Here is a 20,871-nt window from a genome sequence, read left to right as displayed (position 1 = left end):
ACAATAATGAGTTGCTGTAGTCCAGCCTAGAAGTACCGAAAGCATGAAGTTTTTCAGCATCAGTCTGAGAGAGGACGCTCCTAATCTTAGCAATATTACGGAGGTGAAAGAAGGCGGTCTTAAAGATCTGTTTAATGTGATGGATAAATGACACGTCCTGATCGAAGATAACGCCGAGGTTCCTCGCAGTCGTACTGGAGGCCAAAGTAATGCCGTCCAGAGAGAGTATATTATCAGCTATTCTAGTTCTGAGATGTTTGGGGCCTAGGACAATGACCTCAGTTTTGTCTGAGTTTAATAATAAAAAAAACGGAGGTCATCCAGTCCTTTATGTCCTTAAAACATGCCTGGAGTCTGACTAACGGCTGTGTTTCTTCAGGCTTCAGGCTGTCATCAGCATAACAACGAAAGTTTATGCCATGTTTCTGAATAATATTTCCTAGAGGGAGCATGTATAAGTTGAACAGGATGGGCCTGAGCACTGAGCTCCGTGGAACATCGTGGTTAACCCTTGTACGTGAAGAGGAAACATTATTAATATGAACAAAGTGAAATCTAAGTGGAATGTTAGATATCAGTCTATAGTTGCTTAAAACCTCTGGGTCAAGTGTGTAGGATCTAATAGTCCCATACACAGCTACTTTAAAGGACTGGGGTACATAATCTGTTATTAGAGACAGATTGATCATGTCTAATAGACAGGTGGTAAGTAAGGGTAAAAGTCATTTGAGTAACTTAGTAGGGATCGGGTCTAAGAGGCATGTCATTGGCTTGGATGAATAAGTGAATATAACTGATGAGGATCAATGGGAGAAAAGCAGTCAAGATGATGATCTGGTTCTACTGCTGTTTCTAAGGTTCCAGTGTTTGGATGTTGATCAGTACCAGCTGAGGTCAGTAGGTATTGAATTTTGTCTCTAATGTTTAAAATCTTGTCATTAAAATTGATTATAAAGTCATTGCTCCTGAGGATCACAGGGATACAAGGCTCGATAGCACTATGGCTCTCTGTCATCTTGGCTGGGATTATGGGATTATGCTTGTTATCCTCAATTAATTTCGAGTAATATGCTGCTATGGCAGTCCGTAGGGCCTTCCTATATAATCTAAGATTGTATTGCCAGATTGAGAGATTGAGCGAGATTCAATGAGTTTGGAGGAATGCCATTTCCTTTCATGTTTTTTGCGCATTTTGCTTCAATATGCAAACCTCTGTATTAAACCATGGTGCAATTCTCTTTTGCTTTATGCTTTATGCATTTTGCTTTGTACATATCTTTTGCCCCGCTAAAAAAGATCTTTTTTAGCGGGGCAAAAGAGCCTATCATTGTCCTGAATGAGCTTGCAGCACTGTCCACTAAATGGTCAAGAGAGGGATTACAACTGGCACAGGACTTTTGCGTAGTGTTGTAATGTTCACTAGTATCGGGACATGATACAAGTAAATGACAATAGAATTGCTTCCTTAAATTTAACCACAGCACTATCAGACAGGTACAGTATTTAGGTGGTGTTTTTTCTTGGTGGTAGTTATTAAACAATGGAATAAAAGGTTTTGGTTAAACAAAATAAATCTAACGGTATATTATAGTCCAATATTAACTCATTTACTAGTACAACTTTAGATGAGAGAGATCTAACAGTCCACATTCTCCTATTTGTTGTAGCTATGGACATGTTGGTGTTAATCTTTATTTTTATGTATAACTCCTCTTTTTGCATGTGATTTAATTTATTTAAGTGGTCGGGGGACAGACACAGTCTCTATGGGATATTGGGTGGGTAACTATTCTAATGGAAGCGCAGAGAGGCGTGTAGGACTGCAACTCTGCCTCCTGGTCTCAACTCTGGGTTGTCAGGGTTTTGGTTTAATAAGAAAGTCAGTCAGATTTCTAGATAAGAGAGCTGCTCCATCCAAAGTGGGATGAATGCCGTCTCTCCTAATGAGACCAGGTCTTCCCCAAAATGTCTGCCAATTATCTACAAAGCCCACATTGTTTGCTGGACACCACCTTGACAGCCAGTGATTGAATGATGACATGCGGCTATACATATCATCACTGGTCAGATTGGGTAGGGGTCCAGAGAAAACTACGGAGTCCGACATAGTTTTTGCAAATGTACACAATGATTCAACATTAATTTTAGTGACTATTTTACTGTATACGCTTATCCTTAGCCAGCAGTTTTAGATAAGATTCGACGCCGCCCGCTCTGGCCCCAGGAATGCATTTGACTATGGTCGCTGGTTGCAGAATTTAACAAATGCTCATCGATTATAAGATTAGCATGAAAGTGAGCTTAAGTGAATGATAATGTTTGACTAGAACAGACGTTCAAAGTAACAATGTGAAATTACTAGCTGTAGTGAATAGTAGAACTTAAGTGATATTAAATTAAAGAGCAGACAGAGCTGGTCGTAACACATAGTAACACACAACAACAGGAAATGACGTTGGACGCTTACCGCAACAGGATGCACCAGCAACTTTGGGGAATTGCACCATTCTGAGCTGCAACTCCCTGCAGTGGATAGTGAAGACAGTTGAGAAGATAATTAGAGTTTCACCACAGACATCACAGGCATATGATGCACCCGCAAAGCAAACACTCTCCTCACCCTCCTGACATCTGGAGGAAGATACGGAGCGTTCAGACCCTGACAAACAGACTCTGCTTTACACACTTTACACACACTCATCTTTATACACACCTCTGCACTACACCGACACTTTAATACCCACACCGTATTGTACTATTGAGTATATTGCATTGTATATATTCCGTATATTGTCTGCAGTTACCTTCATTTGCTCCCTTTAATTGTCTGGAAAATATTGTTTGAACAGCTAAGACTGTTTCTTATTGAGTATTTTGTAAAACAAAGACTTGCCTTTTTATTTTATTCTCTAAGTTCAAATGTTTCTGCTTTGTGGGTCCATATCTTTTCAGCTAGTAATCACAACACATTTCTCTAAAAAAAATCAACTTTTCAGAAAAACAGCCCTGTTTCCAGCTTTGTAACAGTGGATTTTCCAGTTAATCCAAGAGGGTTTTCAAATAGTTTATTTATCTTAAGAAGTAAAAGAAGTAATCCTTCTGTTCATCAAAGTCAAAATAAACATTTTTAGATGTGTGTTTTTCATTGGACAGGAAGAGTATGAAAAACTTTAATTTAAAAGTAACTAGTAGCTAACAGTGCCAGACAAATGTAGTGCAGTACAAAGTACAACATTTGCCTCTGAGATGTATTGGAGTAGAAGTAAATTAACATAAAATGGTAATACTCAAGAACAAGTACCTAGGATAAATACAAATTCCAGGTACTGCCGTGTGTGGACTCAGAGCCGAGGCTCAAGGCCACAAAACATTAAATTCTAAATTTTAACTGTGTCTAATTGTTCAGAAAAAATCATTCAAAGTCCAGTAGAATCAACAGGAGGCAGGATTCTGAGCAGCAAAGACTTTAATGTCAACAAAAAAGGAGAACTGTTCACAATATACGCTACACAGTACACATGAAGGGCTCTGAATAGACTGGCTGGAGGCTTCACCTATACCTTAGGGTCTGGACCTTTCCACACCTATTGTCCATCCCTTTACCATCTTTATTTTTACAAAATTAGGTTATCTTCTTGCCCTGGGTCAGTTGGGGCTTTCCATGAGCCTCATTTTTGATTTATCTTGCACCTGCTTGTCTATTCCTTGGCTGTTTCAGGGGTTTTCCATTTATTTATTTATTTTTTATTACTTCTTAAACACAGTTTACACCAATATTTCTCTCCCCCTGGCTGACTTCCAGTTTTAGCCTAAGTTACTGCTGGCCTCAGATACCATTATTTCCAGGCCTCTTTGTATTATATCCATCCATCCATCCATTTTCTATACTGCTTATCCGTCGCGGGGGAGCTGGAGCCTATCCCAGCCGACTACCGGCGAGAGGCGGGGTACACCCTGGACTGGTCGCCAGTCAGTCGCAGGGCCAACACACAAAGACACACAAAGACAAACAACCACACACTCTCACACTCACACTTAGGGGCAATGTAGAATAGCCAATTAGCTTAATGTGCATGTTTTTGGTATTGTGGGAGGAAGCCGGAGTACCTGGAGAAAACCCACACAGGCACAGGGAGAACATGCAAACTCCACATAGAAGGGCCCAGACCGGGATTCAAACCTGGAACTCTCTTGCTATGAGGCGACAGCGCTAACCACTGCACCATGCCGCCCTCTTTGTATAATTTTTTTTTTTTAATTGTTTTATGCAAGATTACAAAAAGATGTTCTTTTAAGGCTTACAGTCATTATAATGAGGTTACATAAATAGTATTTTACTACCATAGACAGTGTTCTACCATAAGCAGTTCACAACAACACAGTTTTTACCTTCAATAGCTTAAACAGTTGTACCTTTTTAATCAGAATCAGAATCAGAATCATCAGAATCAGAATTCCTTTATTAATCCCTGGAGGGAAATTCTTTTTTCTACAGACAATTGCACATGCAGTATTCCCGACCAAGAAAGGAGAAAAGTGCAGAGTATAAAAATAGGATAAAACAAAAACTAAAATCTCAAGTACAGGTATTTACAGAAAAACTAAAATCTCAAGTACAGGTATTTACAAAAAAACTGTATTCAAAAAATTTTTAAGAAAATTTAAAAATACAGGTATGTACAATGTGTAAAAGTAGAAGTAGCCAATATGTACATTGTTTATACAAGTGAGTGTGTCCGTCACAGTGCTGAGTTTAACAGTTTGATGGCGACAGGCAGGAATGATTTCCTGTGTCGCTCTGTGGTGCATCGTGGCAGTATGAGTCTGTTGCTGAACGAGCTCTATACAGCTGTATCTTGCTTTGTACTTGCAGTTCAAGGTGGTCAGTGAACAATTTGAATCTTTGCTTCAATAGGTGTGGTTTGACATTCACTCATGTTTTTCTTGGTGTAGTGTGTGTGTATTTACTTCAAATAACAATTTGATTGTGTGAATCTTGGCCAGTATAGTTTTTTTTCTTTTAAATGTTTTTACATTATAGAGAAGTACAATATAAATGAATTTTTTTGCATTTATTTTCTAGATCAAATTAAAACCGCTGCTCCCTAAATACCAATGTGCTATTGTTTTGCTATCGCCATTAATACCAATTCAACCACTTAAACTGATTGGTTGACATACCTGTCAAAATGCCGCCTACCCCGGTTTACATATTTCATTGGTGTTTGCTTTGGTTTCGCATAAAGTGACCCACGACTATTGGTGTACGCGCTAGTCAATCGCGTTCGGCAAAGCCGTCAAAAATCCCGCCTTCTATCACTTTTATTGGCTGAGAGGCCAGCCTTGCATCGGCTCGATAGTGCGATTTGGTTAGAAAGGACGTCAGTCACGGCTAAGTCAAAATCTATTGGTTGATGGGTGCCTGTGCTGTTTTAAGGTTTCCTTCCAAAACCCGACAGGCACGGACGGTCAGACATACTAAAGGATTTGTTACAGAAATGCGATGGTTTTTATGAACGAAGGTGGTTCTTTGCATTCAGTGGATTTAACTTTACACCTACAAGCACTGTGAATGTGAGTAAAATTACCTTTGCTATTGATAATTCTTATGCGGACTCTAAGATTCAGGTACTAATCGCAATGCGCGGTCCTAACTATTGTCAGAAATACTGGTGATTGTCAGTGACCACTTCATAACATCACATAGACTGTTTACTTCTCAACAAGCCGTTACATTGAGGATGGCGTTTTTGTATCGTGAACACTTTTTAGAGGCTCCTTTAAAACAAGTTGAAGTGTTTCAGTATGGCCATCATCAACATTCAACTTGATGCTCCGTCGAGCTAGCTCAACATTGTTTACTGCATGTAACATAGTTATAGTTGAACTTGTCTGTTATTTCAGACACGGACAGTACGATGTAAGTGCACACCGTGGGGCGTTTATTAATCGTCAGTGTGGTTAGTAACATAGAAATAGAAACCATTAGTATACAACGTCATTCGCTAATCACAAACCGACGCTGGTATTGTTGGTCGAATGCAGTGAGAGCAAGTTCAATTATTAGCTTGAAAGGTGGTGCAAGTGCAAGCTAATTTCCTGTGCCGGGAGATTGTTGTGGACTAGTTGGCTTAAACTGTGCTAAGCCAATTTGTCCACTTCATTGTAAGATTAAGGCTCCCTAGTCTAACGTTAAGCCGTTCTATCAAAAAAAGTGTGGTTTTTATTCACTCATTCATTTATTTATTTTTACCAGTTTCATTCGTGGTTTGCTGTCCATCATAGCAGGCCACCCTTTGTTTTTGTTTTTTATTTTATTCATTTATTTTTTTCAATCTGGATTCGTATTGTAGCGTTTTCGTGCCTTTGTAACCTTATTCTTTGATTATGCAACATGATGGTTAATTATTTATGTAGCCTGAGCTACACGTTTGTTTTTTGTTTTTTTTTTTACACACACACACACACACACACACACACACACACACACAAAACTATGTCATTATTTGTTTTAATAAACACAGCTGTCAGGTAACGTATGTACTTGTGGCTATGTAAAATTAATAATTACAGGTTGAGTGTGATGTGCTATTAACCTAGGTTATAATCGGTTGCTTGGTAAGAATAATTTTACTGAGAAAGCTAAAATTATTCACATTCCCTTTATTGCATACCTTTCTAGAAGCATCACACAGTCTGCGTTTGTTTTGCCCGCAGGCCTTGCTGCATTTGCCCGATTGCAACTGTTAAGATATCCTAGATATGCTGAGCTTGTTTTTAGTATAGCTCTCAGGCCAACAATGGAAGGGTATCTTATACATCATATCATACATTGTATTAACTATGTGCTTGTAAAAGTGAATAAGTTAGTAGAACTTAGTTTTAGTTATACCTATGATTACATTTCCGCTATAAATTGTTTGATAAATAGGTTTCTGCAGAAAACCGTAACACTATTTCTTTCTTGCATATGATTGTAGTGACACTTTTGTCACACCAGAACAAAGACAATTCCAGTACTCCATATAATATTGTTGTTCACAATGCCATGTCTTTCAGTGGATCAAGCTTTCGTGGCCTTAAAGGCTGCCTTTTGGTTTTAGTAGTGGTGACAGTGGATGTCTGCTTCCTGATATGCATCTTGTCCTGGGTTATTGTTTCAACAGTGCAGTGATTGTTGTCTACTCATCAGAAGGCTGTGGTTCAATCTGCAGTCTACATGTCAAAGTGTTTTTGGGAAAGACACTGAACTCCAAATTGCTCCTGATGACTCTGTCAGCAGTGCATGAGTGCTTTATAAGTACAGTCCATTTACACTCCAGTTTTCCTCTTCACCTTCACAGTTGAATGCACATGCACAAACACACACAAGCACAAGTTCACACATAACCAACAATCTTGACAGAATACGGCTATCAGCTAACAAATTTCAATTAAATACAAACGCTACCCAACTGTCATTCAAAGATATATTATTATATTACTTTTGGTGGTCAAGGAACAAGCATGGTTAGTGTGTATTCACTAGTGCCACATGGTGGGCACAAATATGACCTTCCCCTCATTTGTTCAATGTCAAAAATACAAATCAAATGGATGAAGCACCACATCTCCCCCCTGACCCTCTGTAAAAAGCCCTTTCCAGAAAGTTTGAATGCCCGTTGAGCACGTGAGAAACATGGCTATCAGTGAAAACATAGCACTGCAGCCTACTGACGGTTTGACAATGGTGCAGTGCTACATTCCTTACAAAAAGAGGCCCTTGAGGAACCAAGCGCACAGCAGGACACTTCTTAATGGTCACTTATTAACTTTATGCCGCTTCGACATTTTTATTGTATATTTGCACATTGGCTGCGCACCGCCTTGCTAGCTGTTTTGCCAACAACCCACTGCTAATGACTTCAGTATATCTGTGTATCGGTTTGAAGAGCTAGGCTTATTGTATTTACATAAATGCATATAAATTAACACAAACATCATTAAGCTGTTCCTGTTACACCAATAAAGCCTAAACTCAAGGATTGTAGATATTAGCAGTCATGTTTCCTTCCTTACAGTAGTAGTGGGCCAATCAGGTAATGTCTGCCAACACCTCATAACTAGTAGTAGTGTGCAACTATGTTTACTGGCTATCACAGCATTTTAATATTGTTGCCTGAGAATTTCTGCTGCAGGGAGATACCACAGGTAGTATGAATGCGAGGTGAACTAAATTGCACTGATGCAATTAGTCGATGTAGGTTCTCGGTCATCCGGGTCATGGTTGAAGCGAAGGTAACCGGATATCTTTAGGTTGTTGAAGACTCTTCACCTCTAATCCAAACGACTTCTTCAATTCTGAGATTGAAGGGGAGTTCCAGCTATTTAACGTCTTGTGGGGTTGTCACCTTGGGGGGTGGTCTTGAGGGTCGTTGATATTCTGTGCCATCATGTGAGTGGTTATAGTCATACAAGCCAAGGTGTGACTTGCTAGTGAGCCGTTGTCCCACTTGATCGTGTGAGTTGTTGGGCTCACATGAGGGATGGTGCAAATGGGTGTTAAACTGTCTGGGGATGGATCTCAAAGCTGCACTATTGGTGGCTGAAAGTTGGTGTTGTAAGCCGTGGTGGCTTACAACACCAACTTTCTCTGTTCAAAGATGGATGTTCTATTTGGACATATATGGCCTCTCTCAAACATCTCTCAATCCATAGGTCTTCTTTGTCCAAAATGTGAACATTTGAGCCCTCAAAGGTGTGACCTTTATCCATGAGATGCAGATATTCAATTTAATTAAATTCAATTCAGTTTTATTTACACAGCACCTTTTACAATCAAAATTGTTTCTGGGTGCTTTACAGAAACCCAGAGCCCGAACCCCCGAGCAAGCAGACAGTGACAAGAAAAAACTCCCTTTTAACAGGAAGAACCCTTGAGCAGGACCTGGCTCACAAGGGAGAACCATCCTGCTGATAGTTGACCAAGTAAAGGAGGAGAAGAAGAAGTAGACAGGACAGAGAAGATGAGAGAGAGAGAGAGAAACATACATGCAATAAACATCACATATTACAAAGGACAAACATGACAGGTTGTTATAATTGGAATGCTGAAAAACTATGGATTGTATTTATTTGTTTTACAGCTGATATGTTGTTAAGTTAATTATACTAGTACTAATTAACTTCCTAAAATAATCGCCTAAGTCACTTAGGCCTTCCAACTTTTTCCTCCCCCTGCTGGCCACCTATGGTGGAATTCCCAGAATCCTCAGTTGAGTTGATCATGTGGTGAAAGAAAGTGACATATTTTGTCATTGGAGGGAACTCACTCCAACGAAATTTGTGCTCTGCATTTAACCCACCCAAGTGACGTGCACACACAGCAAACCCGGGGCAGTGGGCGACCGCGTGCAGCGCCCGGGGAGCAGTGGGGGTTAGGTACCTTGCTCAAGGGTACCTCAGCCATGGACACCGGGACGGGGAATCGAACCAGCGATCCACCGGTTACGGGTCCGACACCCTAACCGCTGATCCACGACTGCGCCTGGTAATACCCTAATATGATTACTGCCTATGTCCAGAGTGTGACTTAGGCTGATTTATTTTGCCCAAGTCAAAATACAGTGTGACTTAGGCAATTTTCACACAGAGCTTCAAGATGGATGATTCATTCAGTGAACTTATTGCACTGATTCAAAGTTCACCCCAAAATGGTAAGAATGAGTTTTTTTTACTATGATAAGAAATTGAGGGATTGAATGATAAAGTTCAACCAATAAATATTCCATAGACAGTGTAGAATCGCAGTGTTATTATTGTGTTATTAGTGTTAACAGTAAAATTATGTAGCTAACAATGCTAGCTAAAGTTCCATACACTGAAGATGCTAAAAATAGAACCTGTTCCCGCCTTTTTCGTAAAGAGTTGGTTTTCATTTAAAATGGTTTTGATATAGAGGTTTTTGAGTAAATAGGAACATATAGTGTAGTTGTGTCAATTTCAGAACTGTATAAATATTAGTAAAAGCACTGTTATGGAATGTTGTAGTTGTACTTGTGTCATACATCTGTGATGAATTTAAATCAGTTTGTTACTTACCTAGTCTAGCTAAATGATGTAGTGGGGGTATATTGTGTTTGCCTATAAACTGTGTTGGCCTATAAACTGAGCTGTATCTAAACACCTATCATAAAATACACCTTGAGTAAATTATTTATTGTCAATTTGACTGTACTGGGCTGTAATAATTTGATATTTTCCCTTTTTTGTAGAGGATGCATTTGACAACTCCAATGCCAATCTAGTCTCTGTTGCTGAAAATGATCTCAGCATTGGAGCCATGGAACTGTGTGTGGCAGAGCAAAACTCTGTTTTTGATCAGGATTTGTTCGGCTCGCCCAGCTCTGTTCATGCTGAAGATCCAGACTTCAACCCACGCCACAGTGATGAGTCCAGTGACAAAGAAAATATGGGTGCTGGTGGTTCAAAGAAAAGGAGAAGGAATAAGAAACCTAATCCAACAACATGGAAGCAGAACCAAGCAAAACAAAAACGTCTCAAAGGAATGTCGTATATGGGCATAAGTGGCACAGAGGTCAGTGAAAAGGCTTTGGGTCCCCCGTGTTTTTCTAAGCTCTGCCAGCGAGCTTCAACTCGACAGTGCCAAGCCATTACAGAGGAGCAGCGGCAATGGATATTTAGGAAAATATGGTCCATGAAGACCTGGGAAGAATGCAAATTGTACATTACAACTTTGGTTACAAAAGTGACCATCAAACAGAGGAGGGCTATTGGGGAATCCCGCCGCAATTCAACAATGTTGTACCAACTCAAGCTTGAAGATTGCACAAGTGTCAAAGTGTGCAAGGCACTTTTTTCATCTACAGTTGGTCTCCCTTACAGAACCATTTCAGATTGGATTAACAAATCCCCTGTCAGCAATGATGAAGTGACTCCAACACGTCCAATTAAATCTGGACCTAAAAGTGGAAAGCATGCAAAGCTTGAAAATGATGTGAAGGATTTCCTCAAGGGCTGGTTGAAGGACCTACCTACCGTAGATTCACACTACTGCAGAAGCTCAGAGACCTACAAAAACAAGAGGTTCCTTCATCCAGGCACAACCATTGCCCAACTACACCGTGAATACCAACAGGCAGCCGCAACTTCTGGAGTGAGGGCTGCAGGAATACAGCATTTCTCAGTTGTATTCCATGAAGAGAACTACTCTGTGTTTATCCCGCGAAAAGATCAATGTGATGTTTGTGTTTCATTCAGGCATGGTAATATCAGTAAGGATGATTTTGATTCACACATCCTTAAGAAAGAGGAAGCCAGGCAGGAGAAATTATGTGACAAGGAGTCTGCAAATGCTGAGAAGTCTGTTTGGACAATGGACTTACAAGCTGTGCTGCTGTGTCCAAAAAGCCAAGCCAGCAGCATGTATTACAGAACGAAGCTCCAGGTGCATAACTTCACCCTTTTTAACTTGAGAACCAAGGAAGGCTACTGCTACATTTGGGATGAGTCGGAGGGTGACCTGAGCAGTGAGGTATTTGCTCACCTTCAATACCACCATTTTGAGAGGGTGATCATCGACAATCCGGGACTCAAGGAATTAGTTTTGTGGAGCGACGGTTGTGGGTACCAGAATCGGAATTCATGTGTGGCAAATGCATTGTCTGAGCTGGCAAGGAAATACCACATAGAAATAACACAGAAGTACCTGGTCGCAGGGCACACACAGATGGAATGTGACAGCATGCACAGCACAATTGAAAGAAAAATGGTTATTGATGTGTTCACCCCGAGAGATTATGTCATCATCCTTCAAACAGCTCGACTCCGACCATCACCGTATCAAGTCAAGGTACTGAAGCACAGTGATATTCTAAAAATGAATGGATCATACTTTACCAGCATCAGGCCAGGGAAAAAAGCTGGAGACCCAACAGTGTATCACTTGCGAGCTCTCCGATACCAAAGTGATGGCAAGGTCCTTTTCAAACTGTCCTTTGGGGAAAAGTCTACATGGGAACAACTGCCACAGAGGGTGCAGGCACCAAGCAAAGCAATCGAATGGATAAGAATGGATAAGAATGTTTCATCAGGGGCAGTCGTGGATCAGCGGTTAGGGTGTCGGACCCGTAACCGGTGGATCGCTGGTTCGATTCCCCGTCCCGGTGTCCATGGCTGAGGTACCCTTGAGCAAGGTACCTAACCCCCACTGCTCCCCGGGCGCTGCACGCGGTCGCCCACTGCCCCGGGTTTGCTGTGTGTGTGTGCACGTCACTTGGGTGGGTTAAATGCAGAGAACAAATTTCGTTGGAGTGAGTTCCCTCCAATGACAAAATATGTCACTTTAATTTAATTAATTAAAATTTAACTTTAAATTTATCAGCCACTGTCAATAAAGGAGAGGAAGTTCCAGGACCTGCAGTCGATGAAACATGTCATTCCAGAAGAGTGTCATCATTTCTACGACTGTTTGCCACATGCATAAAAACAAACAAAAAACAAACACCTGGGAAAAGATTAAGTCTTGTTTGTTAGTGTTTCTGCCTGTGAACAGTATTGCTGAGCTGGCCCAAAGGAGAAATGTTCAAGGAGGTTGTGTTCCAGAGCCTCCAGATAAATAAGAATCATCCCAGAAGAGGAAATTTGTTGCATTCCACCACAATGTTAAGGTTGACTGTATTTCTGCCTATTGTCAACACCAATATTCTTGAGAGTAAAGTTTTATTATTCACAATTGTTGTTGTCAAGTCTCATTCATTTTTCTTTTAATATAGCATTTGAAATCATTAGATATCATTTTAGTTTTGTAATTTGTACTGTCTAGTCTTAAACATGAATATTCTTAAGTGACACATCATTTAGGCCTATACAAAGAAAAGCGTTATTTTTGCCTATGTCATCAAATGTGTGGTCCAAAAAATGCCTAAGTCATTTATTTAATCTTAGTTATTATGAAAAACAGCAAGTTTTCTCATATGTCAAGCATCATCCTCTGATACATACTTTCTGACTGAGATTATTATTTTATGCCATAATTTCAATTTTGGGGGGAGTTTTTTGTGTTTCCTGAAAAACCTGAAAAAATGAATTATGCGATTATTTTAAGAAGATGTCGAATTATAAGAATGACATAGGCAGAAAAAATAGCCATTTTATTTAGCACAAAACAGACATGTAGGTTATTACTAGGCTACTTTTAACATGGAGATGCTTGGATTGTTTGACCCTTAAAAGAAATTTACGTAGACTTAAGTTGCTTCTCTAACATGGGATAAATATAAAAGGAATTGCAAACTGGTACGCAAAAATCCGTGATTAATCCGTGCACAACTGCCCTCACAACTTGTGAAGTTTTGCATTTGAACTGCAAGGTTGCAAGGATAACTTTTACAGAAGGGTTCTCCGGAAGCGCAGTGTCTTGTTGACTAGGCTTAGTCCTTTGTCCATTAATCCTGAAAAGCGCAACATCTACCTTGTTTTCATGCAAGACACTGCGCAAGCAAGCTACCTGTCAATGATATGGCACCAAGCCAGATTTGATGCACATGGTGTTTGATTGGCAGGTGTTGAAGCACACTTGCTTCCCTGAGTAGGTTGATGTGAGAGAGTTAAAACAGAGTCGTTGAATAGCCTTAAAACAGAGTTATTTATTTAGAAACAAAGATCTTTGGAGATCCCACCACAGAGTTCAAGTCTGTTTCAGCCAAACGCCAAGTCGGATCTAAAGCACTCAAGGAAGTACATCATTATATATACTTTAAGATAACACCGGTTGTTATTCTCAGCACCTTTCCACTCAAGCCAGAGGGGAGGGGTGGTGTATCAGTGTCTTCACCTGTCGGTCAGAGTGACTTGAGATATGGTGTCCTTCTCCTACTATGCATGATATCTCTATCTCCCTCAGAGTGTGCAGTACTGAGACAAACAACCAGTTCTACATGATTATAACATTATGAATTATACCAAAGCATATAACTGAATAAGGCACAGTAAATATTTATTAATCCACACAGGCTAGCTGTGACACAGTAGGCTGTGCAGTCATGTGATATTTGTGTATACAATATCTCCATAAATTAATATAAACATTTTTATTGATATATGTGTTACATTTATGTGCAGGCTAAACAGAGTTTTTGAATATAAATAACAAAGTATTATACCAACTGAAAGCACTTGTTACTATAACAGAATGAATGAAATTAACTGGTCAGCATGTAGAGCTGGATGGAGAGAGACCTGCAGAAAGATACAGAGAGAGAGAGAGGGAGGGAGAGACACAAAACTATGAGGAGAACTGGACACACAGTTAGTGACATAAAATAATGAATTATATGTTGATCTGATGAGGGGAGAGGAGGTGGGGGAATAGAGATGTTGGTGGGGTTGAGGAGGTGGTGGAACTGCTCATTGGATCATGTTTGTGTCCCACAGCAGTGTAGGCCCATAGCAGTAGCTATGATAAAAATTAAAGACTAAGTAAATCATCCCTATTCTACCTGTGGCTGTATGTTAAGAAGTGACTGTAACTGTATCTACCAGCCCTACACAATTTGAGGCTAACTATACGCTTTACTGAACAGGAAGGTTTTAAGTCTGGTCTTAAAAGTAGAGGTGATTGGCAACTGACAGCTGTGGCAGGAAAAGCTACATGATATTCCTATGTTGTATAACCACAACAACATTGTGTTGATTTGCTGACACCACATTCAGTTAACTTAATATGATTGGGTTCAATTAGCTTAACGCAAATGAACATTATTTATGTGGTAGGTTTGTGTTAATACAACACCTTAGTTAAATCAATAAGTTAAATAAATACAATTTAAGTTGATTAATTTTACTTGAGCCTTTATTATGAGCCTTTATAAAACAGTGGGACTATTACAAATATTATGTGTATAACTGCAGTATACACACACATTCACAAAAACTGAAAACATATTTATGAAATAAAAGTAAGTTTAAAAAAAAAGTAAGTTAAAAAAAGTATGCATCTATAATAGTACTCTTTTAACTGTATACCTGATTAATTCCACATTTGTTGAATTTTATAGATAACTTGAACATTTGGTTAACTACAAACTGGTCAACCTGGAGGTTATGCTTCTTGAAAATGTCAAATGCTGTACTCTGTGATATAGGCAGTGCTACTGAGGTAAAAATTAAACATAACTCCTCAAGCAAGCTATCAATTACTGAACATGGCAGATGTGAAAACACCTCTAATTTCAAAAGAACAGTTGCCAATTTTTGAATAATTGCACTTGTAATACCAACAAAATGACATGAAATTCATGAAATCCAACTCCATCACTTGTGTAAAAACGTCATTACAATTGTAGACCAACGAAAGTTTATGCCATGTTTCTGAATAATATTTCCTAGCATGTATGGTGAACAGGATCGACCTGACCACCAAACCCTGTGGAACACCGTGGTTAACCCTTGTACGTGAAGAGGAAACATCATTAGCTTAAATGAAGTGAAATCCATCTGATGAGTATTTAAACCAGTGCTGTCCCTGTGATCCTAGTCTCATGTTCTAATCTGTGTAATAAAATGCTGTCATCTACAGTGTCAAAGGCAGCACTGAGATCCAGTAGAATAAGTACAGAGACAAGTCAGAATCAGAATCAGAATCAGCTTTATTTGCCAAGTATGTGTGACCATACAAGGAATTTGACTCCGGATTTTTCTCTGTCCTGTGCACCATACAAAATACAAAATAGCAATAATAATAATAAAAGTGAAGAAAATGAAGAATAAAGTATTTACAAGAAAAAGAAAAAAAAGTATAAAAAAGTATATATATATCTATAGATATATAGTGCAAACAGTGGAATGATGTAGTGCAAACAGTGTGATGGTTCACACAATGGCAGGTGGTTTACGGGGAGATCAGGGAGACAGCCTGGGGGAAGAAACTGTTTTTGTGTCTGGTGGTCTTGGCATACAGAGCTCTGTAACGCCTACCAGAGGGAAGCAGATCAAACAGTTTGTGTGCAGGGTGTGAGGGGTCTGCAGTGATGCTTCCTGCCCGTTTTCTGACCCTGGACTGGTATAAGTCCTGAATGGAGGGCAGGTCGGCCCCGATGATTTTTTCTGCAGACCTGATTGTCCGTTGCAGTCTGTTTCTGTCCTGTTTGGTGACCGATCCAAACCAGACAGTGATGGAAGTGCAGAGAACAGACTGACCACAGACGTCAGGGCGATGGGTCTGTAGTCATTCAACCCTGTGATGGTGGGTTTTTTGGGGACTGGGTTGATGGTGGAACGTTTGAAGCAGGAGGGTACTTCACACAGCTCCAGAGATCTGTTGAAGATCTGGGTGAAGATGGGTGCCAGCTGGTCAGCGCAGATTCTCAGGCAGGAGGGGGACACTCCATCGGGTCCTGGAGCCTTCCTGGTCTGGCCTCTGGAAGAGCCGATGCACCTCCTCCACATTGACCTTCAGTGCTGGTAGGAGGTCTGAGTTGAGGGGGGAGGGGGAGGTGTCAGGTATGGCACAGAGGTTGAGTGTTTTGGATGGGGTGGGAGAAGGGTGTGAAAAACGGCAGTAGAAGCCGTTCAGCTCCTCTGCCAGTACCTTGTTACCCACAGGGTGGGGGGATGGACTCCTGTAGTTGGTGATGTCTCTCAGGCCCTTCCACACTGAAGTAGGGTCGTTGGCTGAAAACTTGTTTTTCAGCGTCTCAGAGTAGCACCTCTTTGCAGTTCTGAACTCCCTCGTCAGTGTGTTCCTGGCCTGTTTGTACAGGGCCCTGTCCCCACTTCTGTGGGCCTCCTCCTTAGCCTGGCGCAGCTTCCTGAGTTTATTGGTGAAGCATGGTTTATTGTTGTTGTATGTGCAGAAGGTTTTGGTCTGCACACATGAGTCCTCACAAAAACTGATGTAGGATGTCACAGTGTCAGTCAGTTCATCCAGGTCTGTGGCAGCAGCCTCGAAGACACTCCAGTCAGTGCAGTCAAAGCAGGCCTGTAACTCCAGCTTTGACTCAGCTGTCCATCTCTTAATTGTCCTCACCACAGGCTTTGCTGATTTTAACTTCTGCCTGTAGGTTGGGATGAGATGGACCATGCAGTGGTCAGAGAGTCCCAAGGCAGCACAGGAAACAGAGCGATAGGAGTCCTTTAAAACAGTATAACAGTGGTCCAGTGTGTTAGCATCTCTGGTGGGACACTTTATCTGTTGTCTGTATTTTGGGAGTTCTTGGCTGAGGTTTGCTCTGTTAAAATCCCCAAGAATGATGAGCAGGGAGTCTGGATGTTTAGCCTCCATGTCTGATACCTGGTCAGCTAGGTGTTGTAACGCCTCGGTTACACAGGCCTGAGGTGGAATGTAAAAACTGACCAGAATGAACGAGGAGGATGAACTCCCGCGGTGAATAAAATGGTTTACAGTTTATGAATAACGACTCAAGATGAGGACTGCGTGATTTCCTTAACACTGTGACATCTTTACACCAACCTTCGTTGACAAAAAAGCACGTTCCACCTCCCCTCTTCTTTCCAGAGAGCTCCGAGTTGCGGTCCGCACGGAAAAGCCGTAAGCCGGGCAGCTGCAGAGAAGCGTCCGGGATGTGTTCGCTGAGCCAGGTTTCAGTGAAACACAGGGCGGCGGAGTTCCTAAAGTCGGAGTTTTTGGAGATTAGAAGCAGCAGTTCATCCATTTTGTTAGCCAGGGAGCGAACATTTGCCAGGTGAATAGACGGGAGCGCCGTGCGTAACCCCCGCTGCCTCAGCCTAACAAGCGCTCCTGCGCGCTTCCCCCGACGGCGTCTCCATCTCCGCGTAATTCCATAGAGAGCCGCTGCGCCTCTGACCAAAAACCCCGGAAAACTTCCAGAATTGTGGAAAAGTGGTGGAAAATTGGGTAGAGATGTATCTCTTATGCTCAAGAGTTCTTCTCTGGTGTATTGAAATGAGAAGACTACTGGAAAACTAACAAAAAGTACAAAAAATATCGTCCACAGGGTGGAAAGAAACTCCGAGGCGACCGTCCGCGGCACCATTGTTGTTGTATATGAACTACTGTTGTATATGGACTACTGACTGACCGCTTGGCCACTGCTGTCTGTGGTCTGATGCCATGAGGAGGTCATTAGTAACTTTAACCAGTGCTGTTTCTGTGCTGTGATGGGCTCTGAAACCAGACTGAAACGTTTCAAAGAGACTGTTCCTGTGTAGGTGATCAATTAACTGATTTGCAACCATTCTTTCAAGTATCTTAGAAACAAGTGGGAGGTTGGATATCGGTCTATAGTTTGCTACGATGTCTGGGTCAAGTGAAGGTTTTTTAAGTAAAGGTCTGATAACAGCAGTTTTACACGCCACTGGTACATAACCTGTTGTTAAAGACAAGTTGATCTGATCTAATACGGAAGTGCCAATCAAGGGAAAGACGTCCTTGAGGAGCTTAGTTGGGATGGGGTCTAAGAGACATGTAGTTGGGTTAGATTTATTAATGCTGGAGGTCAGCTCAGGGAGGTCTGTGGGCAGGAAGCTGTCCAGACATGGATTAGGACTAAAAGAGGTTTCTAAAGATGGCACTATATTGGCTATTGTGGGTAGATCTTTATTGATTTTTTCTCTAATGTTATTGATTTTATTGGTGAAGAAGTCTTCATTACTAAGAGCTACAGGAATACAAGGCTCAACAGAGCTGTGACTCTTTGTCAGCCTGGTTACAGTGTTAAAGAGAAAACACGGGTTGTTGTTGTTTTGCTCTATTAGTGATGAATAATAAGCTGTTCTGGCTTTATGAAGGGCCTTTTTATATGTCAATAGACTATCTCTCCAGGCCCTCTAGGATTCAGCTGGAGGAGTACCACTTCCTCTCCATCTGTCTTGATACTAGTTTCAGTGTTCGTATATTTGAATTATGCCGTGGAGCTAGCCTCTTATGAATTGTAACCTTCTTTCTCAGTGGGGCAGTCATATCTCAAACTGTGTGTAATGTGACTGCAGTGTTGTTGGCAAAGCAGTCAATTTCTGCAGGAGTAATATTTAAATCAGTACGCTCTGTTTCACTGGTAAATGGTGCTGAAGGGAGCTGTGATGGGATTGCATCCCTAAATCTGTCTACAGTCTTGTCAGAGAAGCATCTGGTATAGTAGACCTTGGTTGTCTAATAAACTTGGCTATATTGGTCAAAATAAGAGCCGCACCACCCCAGGTGAGATGAATGTCGTCTCTACTAATAAGGCCAGGTTTTCCCAAGAAAGTCTGGACACCACTGTGACAGCCAGCGATGGAGTGATGACATGCGGCTAAACATGTCATCACTGGTCAGATTCAGGAGGGGACCAGGGAACGCTAAGGAGTCCGACATAGTTTTTGCCAAATTACACACCGACTCCATGTTAACTTTGGTGACCTCCGACTGGCGTAGTCGGGTGTCATTAGCACTCACGTGAACTATAATCGTAACTCTTCTCTCTCTTTATTTACTCTTATCTCTCGCCAGCAGCTTTGAATTTCCCTCTATGTCGCCCACTCGGGCCCCCGGGATACATTCGACTATGACTGCTGGTGTCGGCTTCAAAGTTAGGTTTCAGTTAAACAACATAAATCTATATTATAATCTAATAATGAATTTACCAGTACAGCTTTAGATGATATGATAATATCTAATTGTCCATCCATCCATCCATTTTCTATACCGCTTATCCGTCAGGGTCGCGGGGGAGCTGGAGCCTATCCCAGCTGACTACGGGCAAGAGGCGGGGTACACCCTGGACTGGTCGCCAGTCAATCGCAGGGCCAACACACAAAGACAGACAACCACACACTCTCACACTCACACCTAGGGGCAATTCAGAGTAGCCAATTAACCTAATGTGCATGTTTTTGGTATTGTGGGAGGAAGCCGGAGAACCCGGAGAAAACCCACGCAGGCACAGGGAGAACATGCAAACTCCACATAGAAGGGCCCAGACCGGGATTCGAACCTGGAACCCTATTGCTATGAGGCGACAGCGCTAACCACTGCACCACCGTGCCGCCCATATCTAATTATCATTTCATCTAATGTTAATCTAATGTTTAACAGTCCACATTTAATTCTCCTATGTTGTAGCTGTGGAGGTGCTGGTGTTAATCTTTATTAGATTTTTATATCACCCCTCCTTTTGTATGTGATTTAATTAATTCAGGTGGTTGGGGGACAGGCACAGTCTGTATGTGATTTTGAATGGGTAACTGTGGTAATGGATGTGCAGAGAGGGGTGTAGGACTGCAACTCTGCCTTCTGGTTTCAACTTTGGGTTGTCATGGTTTTGGTTTAATAAGAAACTTAATATGAAACTAGATATGAGAGCTGCTCCATCCAAAGTGGGACGAATGCCGTCTCTCCTAATGAGATCAGGTCTTCCCTAAAAGGTCTGCCAATTATCTACAAAGCCCACATTGTTTGCTGGACACCACCTCGACAGCCAGCGATTGAATGATGACATGCGGCTAAACATATCATCACTGGTCATATTGGGTAGGGGTCCAGAGAAAACTACGGAGTCCGACATAGTCTTAGCAAATGTACGCACTGATTCAACATTAATGTTGATGGTCACTCAATACATTTTATTTTTCTATGAAATGATCACATCTTTGAACATGAAGTTTTTTTTTTAATAAAGGAAACGAGACCAATTTGTCTGAAGTTTCAGAAAACAGTGTCATCCCTTTGTAGATTGGAATGCCATTTGCTATTTTCATTTTGTTTTGAGATATACCTGTTTGGAGTGACTTATTGCAGATGTGGGGCATTGGTTTTTCTATATACTCTTTAAGTTTTACATATGTCATGTCAGTGTCTCTTCTCATGACAGTATTGGTGTTTTGTATCAATAATGTCATCTTCTGGACCCTCCT

The 20,871-nt window shown here is 41.1% G+C and overlaps 1 protein-coding gene across 1 annotated transcript in view; it reads left to right on the top strand.

Moving 5' to 3' along the window:
* Nucleotides 1–5,419: 5,419 nt before the first annotated feature.
* The window catches only part of LOC124061578 (kelch-like protein 25), a 53,440-nt gene continuing 37,988 nt past the window's right edge, over nucleotides 5,420–20,871 (top strand). Inside the window, exon 1 of the mRNA XM_046393536.1 lies at nucleotides 5,420–5,574. The gene's annotated coding sequence lies outside the window, so the exon portion shown is untranslated. The remainder of the gene's footprint in view (nucleotides 5,575–20,871) is intronic.

Source organism: Scatophagus argus, chromosome 7 (assembly GCF_020382885.2).
Source record: "Scatophagus argus isolate fScaArg1 chromosome 7, fScaArg1.pri, whole genome shotgun sequence".
NCBI classification, from domain to species: Eukaryota; Metazoa; Chordata; class Actinopteri; family Scatophagidae; genus Scatophagus; species Scatophagus argus.
Note: the sequence above shows the minus strand (reverse complement) of the source record. Positions and strands in the feature narration are given on the sequence as shown.